Raw genomic sequence first — 8,122 nt, 5'->3', positions numbered from 1 at the left:
CCACTCACCTCTCCTCAATATCCAGTCAGGAATGGGTCCAGGTATTTGAGGCCTGAAGCTTCTCCAATTTGGATGTCCTTCTTTAATACAAAATTATGAAAAATTAGATATAAAAGCGAATATTTATTTACAATGAGAAAAAAATTACAATCATTGCAAATTTAAAGCAATTGAGAAATTACACACAGTTTGGTCAACATGGAAGTATACCTTCACTGTTATCTTCTATTTACTTGTTAAAGAATGGAGAAAAATCAAATTAAAAGTTAATGAAATATGAAAGGAAAGCAAACAAGATAAGCACAAAAACTGTTTTGATATGGAGAGGAAGATTATAAAAATAATTTTTTTCAGCTCCTACCCAAGGCAATAATTTACTAAGCGGAAGAGATGAATTTTGATTAGATATAATAGACTTCTGGGATGCTTGATAATACAATTAATAAAGAGGAGTGAATTATATGAAAACATTGGCAAAGATTTTAATTTCTTGCTGATCTGATACTTAAATAATAAAGCTATCACATCATTTTTCCAGATTTTGTGATGCTTGAGCTCTTTATCAGCCTGTAACCATTTGTGTTTAAAATTGTACATACTGCATCCTTGAGAATCCTCCTGACAGGTGAGGGCTTCGCTTTGGACCAGGTGTCGGTGAGAACTGAATCCTCTGCTTACAATTTCTTATGTCTCATGTTTAGAAGAGTTCTTCACGGACCAGCCTCTGGCGCCCTATATATTAGCCCCTGCTTCCCTTCCCTGACCCGTGCACTTCAAGTGGTGAGTGCTGGGTACACAGCATGTGTCCTTATCAACTTCTGGTTCTGAACTTTTGTTTCATGACACCGGTTGAGTCAGCACCGTGGGCAGCAAGAGTATTCCTGGAAACTGTGCCCACATCGGGGTGACTAACAATAACTTTACTTTAGAGAGAATTAACTGTGAACCACCCACATAGGACACACTCAAGTCAAACCCAAAGTATCGTCAACTCAACCTTCTCTTAGCCAGATATCAAAAATGTCGTGGCCCCTCCGACATGACAGATGGAGATCAACAATGGAGGGGAAACTAAAACAGAAAGACACAGGTTGCAAATGCTTTTAGTTAAAATATGGTATTTTGCAAATTCTATAAAATATGTATAATGTATAAATTTATGCAAATATTATATATTTTTATTCATACATATTACATATACCACATATTTATATATATTTATATATATATAAACCCAGGTGATTGCAGCCAGGACATTGAAAAGACCTCTTGTAAAAGTGAAGGGCTCTGAAGCTTAAGCTTCATTACTTTAATGTAAATTGGCCTCTGCTTGGTGCAAAAATGTTTTGTTTTTCCCAGAGGGAGAGGAATAGCTCTGAAAAAGTGTATGGCATCTCCGTGTGACGTGTTAGCTGGCATCTTAGTCTCCGGTTCTTCTTCTCCTACACGTGGACTTCCCATCTCAGCCAGGCTCTGAGCCTCATAAAGTCAGGGACTGTTATTGCTTACTTTGTACCCCTTTCAGCTAGATGAGTTTGAGCAATGAGTAGGCTCTCGATAAATATTTTATTCATTAACAAGATGACTAGGGTTAAAAATGTTAAACAAAATGAAAGGAGGAGGAACACGTTTAAAACAACTGTAATGACAGCCTTCTAATGAAAGAACATGGGGCTCCACAGGTGTTCTGGATTTTATAGCTGGAAACAAATTACTCCAAAAGTTAGCAGCGTAAAACAACGATAATCATTTATTTTCCCTCATGGCTTCTATAGGCTGGGAATCCGGTGCAGCTCAGCCACATGTTTCTCTTCTGTCAGGAGGCTGTGGTCCGAAGGTGGCTGGGGCTGGGGTCATCTCAAAGGCATCTTCAGTCTTGTGTGTGGGGCCTGGGCTGGAAGACTCCAACGGCTGCAGCATCAGGCATCTCTCTGTCTCTGTCTCTCTCCTTGTGGTGTCTCCGCATAATCTCTCCAGCAGGCAGCTTCTGGGGAGCTGGACTTCTCAATTTTAGCTCAGGCTCTCAAGGTGCAGTTCCCTAGAGGGAGAGCCGGGGGGGGGAAGCTATTTTGTCTTTTATGACCAAGTCTTGGAAAACAAGCAGCATCAACTCCACTGTATTCTATTAGCTGAGGCAGTTACAAAGTTCCCACCAGATTTAAGGAGTGGGAACACAGACTCCACCTCCTTATGGAGGAGTACCAATGTCACATTGTATGTAGATCATCTAAGATAAGCTACATTTTGGTCTGTGCTATAGGAAATAGAGGTTTCTAGATTTATGAGCATTTTTTTAAATCATAGAAGTTTTTCATACTCTTACTAATAGCTACTAGTTACTGTTCTTTTTGTGCCAGAATCTAGATGCCCCTGCTAAGGAAATAAGGCATTGCACATGAACGCTTGCAAAGGGCTTGCCTTCAGGGTACACACTGGTAGATGATATTGTGTCTCAGAATATCTGACACATGATTTCTGTTGTGGTTTTAGAAGTGTCTTATAGAGTTACATGCAGAAGCCCCATCTCCCCGTTGCCGCCACTATTCAATACAGAGAGGACAAAAACTAATAACTAATATTGGCACAGCCCAGCTATGGACTGTGTACACTGTATGTTTGTGTCTCCCCCAAACTCATTTCTTGAAATCCAATCCTCAATGTGACAGTATTAGGAGGTGGGGCCTTTGGGAGGTGATTAGGTCATGAGGGTAGAGGCCTCACGAATGGGATTAGTGTCCATTTAGAAAGGCCCAAGAGCTCCCTTGCCTCTTCTGCCATGTGAGCACATAGCAAGAAGACAGTCATGTAGGAGCCAGGAAACGGGCCCTTACCGAACACTGAATCTACTGCAGCATTGATCTTGGACTTCTCAGCCTCCAGAACTTCAGTTTGAGAAATCAGTTGTGTTGTTTAATAAGCCATCCAGACTAATGCCATTCTGTCATGGCTGCCCAAACTAAGACAAAACCGACACCCTATTTCACCCTCTGAGGAGACATCAGGCACATCTTAAAGACCTCCAACAGATTCCTGGACCCCTGGCTGCTTTGTTCTCACTTGGTACTGCTATACCAAAAACACCTGTGCAGATCGTGAAGGTTCTGCCTCCAGAAACTGATTAGCCTCATTCCTATAGTTGCTAACTCCTCCCACCACTTCTACTTCTAGACTCCAATAAACTTCCATGCAACAGGATATGGGATCTGACTTTCTGAGCAGCTGCCAAAGTTAATTCCCCTGTGGGACAAATTATGATCAATTGCAGACAGGATACAGGAGGAAGACAGCAGATAAATTCCCTCTCCCTTCCTCCCACTGATGGCAAATCTGAAGCACAGTATTCTTTGTCTGGTGATATCCTGACAGGCCAAACTGGTGCACCTGCCAAGTAACTGGCTGTGTCTCTGTAGATCATTCCACAGTGGCTGGCATAGTGCTGCATCCCGTTACAAAATTTCCCTTTCTGACCTGCTACACTTCTGTTCTCACTCTCAATGCCCTGGGATGGCATCTCCCAAATAAAGCACCTACAATTAATCCTTTACTCAGGCTCTGTATTTTAGAGAACCTAGCCTAAGACCAAAACCATTGATAATATCATCATTGTCTTCATTTCAAATATGAGGAAACTAAGATTCATAGAGTTTTCTAGTATCTCACAGCTTAGTGAAAAATTTAGGATTTGAAATAAGGATTTTCCTCTCAGCTACAAAGCACATATTTTTTTCCTTCTCCACCATGCTACTGAATAAGTATAGGACCTAGGAAAGCTGGAAAACAGGATTGAGGTCCTGACTGCTCGGTGGATTAAATAAACACTAGAAGTTAAGTAATACAATAATAATATTAAAAAGTGTTAAATAATAGTAACAGCTAACACATCTTGAGTCCTGACTATGTGCCAGGCTATGCTCAAAGTAATTTATATGTAATTTTCTTAATTACGTGAATTTCCTTGTGATTTACATAGTATCATCATCACTACTTTATAGATGAGGAATCTTTATGGAGGAGGCATAGAAGGTTTACTACCAAAGGTTCCACAGGTACTAAGTGGTGGAGTCTTTGCATGCCTCAGTTTCCTTGTCTGATAAATGTAGACATAACGCCTGTCATGCCTACCTCCCAGCACTCTCATAAAGATTATAAGTGACATGAAAATGCTTGGAAAAGTGCAAATGTGGAACGTCTTTAATATTAGATCTGTCCTTTTGATAAATGGAGTAGAAGACAGATCAATCCACATGCAGCATCAGAAAGTAGGTCCTAAAGTGGTAGTCTCAGCCAGTGACAGACACTACCGATGAGAGCCACATCGCCACGTAGGCATCAGCCAGGGGTCCACACTCCCGGTGAGGGAAGGCCCACAGCTCTCCCTTCTGTCTTCAGCTCTCATCCACACACGTGGACAGCAGAACTCATGAGCCTTCTGTTCCTTCTCTGAGTTCAGCATACCCATTTCCTGCCAATTTCTACTTGTTCTAAAGATTACGTTATATAGATAAAGGCCGCTTAGAAGGAATCACAAATCACCCTCAATCCCACCACCCCAGGAGCTTAGCTATATTCACTGTTCTGATTGCCTTTTCAGTCTTTGTCCTTTATGCATGAACATTTTTTATATAATCTTTAATATGATACAGGAAAAAACATTTTATTTTATTTAATATCATAGGATAAATTTTTAGACATATTTATAAAGAATCACTGTTACCCAGATTGAGCAGTTACTAGAAGAGGATTCCATCATTAAATATAGGCAGTTTTCACCAGGAACTTGGCAAGAGACAAGATCAAGGCAATGGGCAATCCTTTACCAACCCCTTTCCTAATTCCCCTTTATCTGACTTCACTATTATCCCATTTTCCCAGCCCTGCAAGTTCATCACTGCATAATCAACCTCACCCTAATTTCTATGAAGGCAAGGACTACATCTGTCTGATTCATCCACGTTTTAATAAATCAACCAAAACTGTTTGACACTCAAAGGATCCTTTCCCCATACCTCGGAAACTGCTCAAAATCCCATTACTCTCCATTCTACATGAAATTTCCCTATCGGCTGCATCATCCAACAGCACACAGTATAATGCTCAATACACATTAGAAATAAACATTGTGGACTGATTATATTTGAAAAGAAATTAACGTTGAAACTATCTCTTCATTGTAGCTCCAAGCCCATGATCTGGCTTTGGTGGCAATCACTATAGCTTCCTTTTAAAAATTGAAAATATAGCATTCAAATAATGTATAAATTGTTAAACTCTCTGAGGGCAAAGACTGTTTCTTTGCTCTAAAGTCTACTTTATCCAAGATTTGTATCACTCCTGCTTTTTATTTATTTATTTATTTATTTATTTATTTATTTATTTATCTTTTTGAGGAAGATTAGCCCTGAGCTAACTACTGCCAGTCCTCCTCTTTTTGCTGAGGAAGCCTGGCCCTGAGCTAACATCCGTGCCCATCTTCCTCTACTTTATATGTGGGACGCCTACCACAGCATGGCGTGCCAAGGGGCGCCATGTCCGCACCCGGGATCCGAACTGGCGAACCCCCCGGCAGCCAAGAAGCAGAACATGCGAACTTAACCGCTGTGCCACCAGGCCAGCCCCTGCTTTTCTTTTTTTAATCAATGTTTGCATGGTATAACTTTTTCCATTTTTTCACTTTCAATCAATCTCTGTTATAGTATTTGAAGTGAATTCCGTGTAGACATCATATCCTTGGATTATATTTTTTATTCATTCTGGCAATTTTTGTCTTTTAATTAATTTTAGACCATTTATGGTCATTATCAATATGGTAGAGTTTGTCTGCCATTTTTGTCTTAGTACGTTTGTTTCTCTTTGTTTCCTCTGTTCCTCACTCCTGTTTCCTTTTTTTACTTTCTATGGGTTATTTGGACATTGTTTTCTTATTCCACCTTAATGTATTTTTAGTTTTTTGAGTATATAACTTTGTTAGTTTTCTTAGTGGTTGTTCTTGGTATTACAACATACGTAAATAATTTATTGTGGTCTACTGGTATCATTTTACCACTTCAAGTGAAGTATAGAAATCTATTTCCTTATAGGTCTCTTTTCATTTCCCACTTTTTCATATAATCGTCTTAAGTATTTCCTCTACATACATTGAGAACCACAGCAGATGTTTATAATTTTTGCTTTAATTATCAAATATTACTTAAGAAACTCTCATGAGAAGCACATAATCTATTATATTTTCTATTTTTACCCATTCAGTGTTTTCTTTTTCTTTCTGAAGTTCCAAGCCTTCTGCTATCATTTTCCTTCTGTTTAGAGAACTTCCTTTAACCATTCTTCAAAAGAGGTTTTCTAGCAACAAATCTCTTTGTTTTCCTTCATCTAAAAATGTCTTTCTTTCCCCTTTGTTCTTGAAGGATATTGCCACTGACTATAGAACTCACGTTTGACAGTTCTTTTCTTTCAGTGCTTGAGACTGTTGCATCACTTCCTTCCGGCCTCCATGGTTCCAGAGGAGAAATCTACTGTCATTCTACCTAGTGTCCCCCTGTAAGTAATGCATCGTTTCTCTCTGGCTATTTTCCATTTTTTTTTCCTTCTCTTTAGTTTCAGAAGTTTAACTATGAGGTGCCATTCCATGGATTTCTTTGGGTTTTTCCTGTTTGGGGTTTGCTCACCTTGAATCTGCAGGTTTTTGTCTTTTGCCAAACTTGGGACGTTTTCAGCCATTCATTTCTTTAAATATTTCTTTAGTAGCTCTCCTTCCTTTCCTTCTGGAACTCCAATGATATGAACGTTAGCAGTTTTGCTATTGTCCTAAAGGTCCCTGAGACTGTTCATCTTTTGTTCAGTCTATTTTCTCTCTTATATTCAGATTAGGTAAATTCTATTGGTCTGTCTTCAAGTTCACTGATTCTATCCTCTGTCCTCTGTATTCTACTTTTTTACTCCATCCAGTGAGTTTGTTTTTTGAGTTTTTTATTTCAGTTATTGTATATTTTAGTTCTTTAATTTCCACTTAGTTCTTATTTATAACTTTTATTTCTTTGCTGAGATTTTCTATTTTTTAACTCCATTTTAAGATCATTGTTGAAGCACTTTTGTGAAGCCTGCTTTAAAACCTATTCAGGTAATTTTGACTTCTGAGTCATCTCACTGTTGGTTTCTGTTGATTATCTTTTCTCATTCATGTCATGATTTTTCTGGTTCTTGCTGTAAGTGATTTTTCTATTATATCCTGGACATATTAGATATTACACTAGGAGACTCTGGATCCTATTTATTTTTTTTTATTTTTAATAGTTGGTCCCTCTACCAAGGTGTAGCATGAGGGCCAGATGCAGCCCATGAACCCTATCCTGGAAAGGAGAGGCACTGACTCACACTGCCCCATTAGAGATGGGTGGGGCAGTCATTCATCTCCCCACTTTGCTCTGCTAACTCCTTTCCTTAAAAATGAGGCATCGGTGGTCACACTGCCTCAGTGTCTCCAGTAGGGATAAAGATTAGGTCCTGACTCTAAACTCTACTGTCACCAAATAGAGGATGACTCATAACACTTTGTTGCTGCAGAGTGGGGATGGGGGCTTAGCTCCACAATGGGTCCCACTGACAAGGGGTAGAGGGCAGGGGAGAATGAAGTGCTTACTACCCCCAACTTCAGCACCTCCTTCAGTCTCATTGATGCCAAGCAGGGGTGGAGGCTCAGCTCACTGATGGACCCCAGCAACACTAACCTTGTGGGAGAATCAGAGTACTTCCTTGTTCTGCTGGCAGGGGGTGGGGGGGTGAAAGACCAGCTGCCCAGTTAGCCCTCCAATACCATCTGGTGGGGGAGTTGGAGTGCTGCCACCTGCTTCTGCCAAGCAGGGAACAGAAAAGTAGGTCCCTGCTCTGCCCAGCTGACATCAGCCAGTGGTGGACTGGTGCACAATTCTACTTCCACAAGGCATGGCCTAAGGAGTGGAATGAAAGAGCAACTCCTTGCTGGCCAGCTGAAACTATGGGGAAGACATGGTATGGTTTTTCTCTTGGTGTTTAATTGGAGTAAGGTCAATATGGCCAAAAAGGTTTTCTGTAATTAGATCACTCTTTTCCTAGACCTTTGGTTAAGGGGAACGGGCCTTTCTTGGAG

The 8,122-nt window shown here is 40.1% G+C and overlaps 1 long non-coding RNA gene across 1 annotated transcript; it reads right to left on the bottom strand.

Moving 5' to 3' along the window:
* Positions 1–1,723: 1,723 nt before the first annotated feature.
* Positions 1,724–6,435, bottom strand: LOC139084302 (uncharacterized). The gene is made up of 2 exons (XR_011541673.1): positions 6,239–6,435; positions 1,724–2,038 (listed from the first exon to the last, which is right to left on the bottom strand). It is a non-coding gene; the product is annotated as an uncharacterized lncRNA (long non-coding RNA).
* Positions 6,436–8,122: the final 1,687 nt, after the last annotated feature.

This window comes from Equus przewalskii, chromosome 6 (assembly GCF_037783145.1).
Source record: "Equus przewalskii isolate Varuska chromosome 6, EquPr2, whole genome shotgun sequence".
In the NCBI taxonomy this organism is placed as follows: domain Eukaryota; kingdom Metazoa; phylum Chordata; class Mammalia; order Perissodactyla; family Equidae; genus Equus; species Equus przewalskii.
Note: the sequence above shows the minus strand (reverse complement) of the source record. Positions and strands in the feature narration are given on the sequence as shown.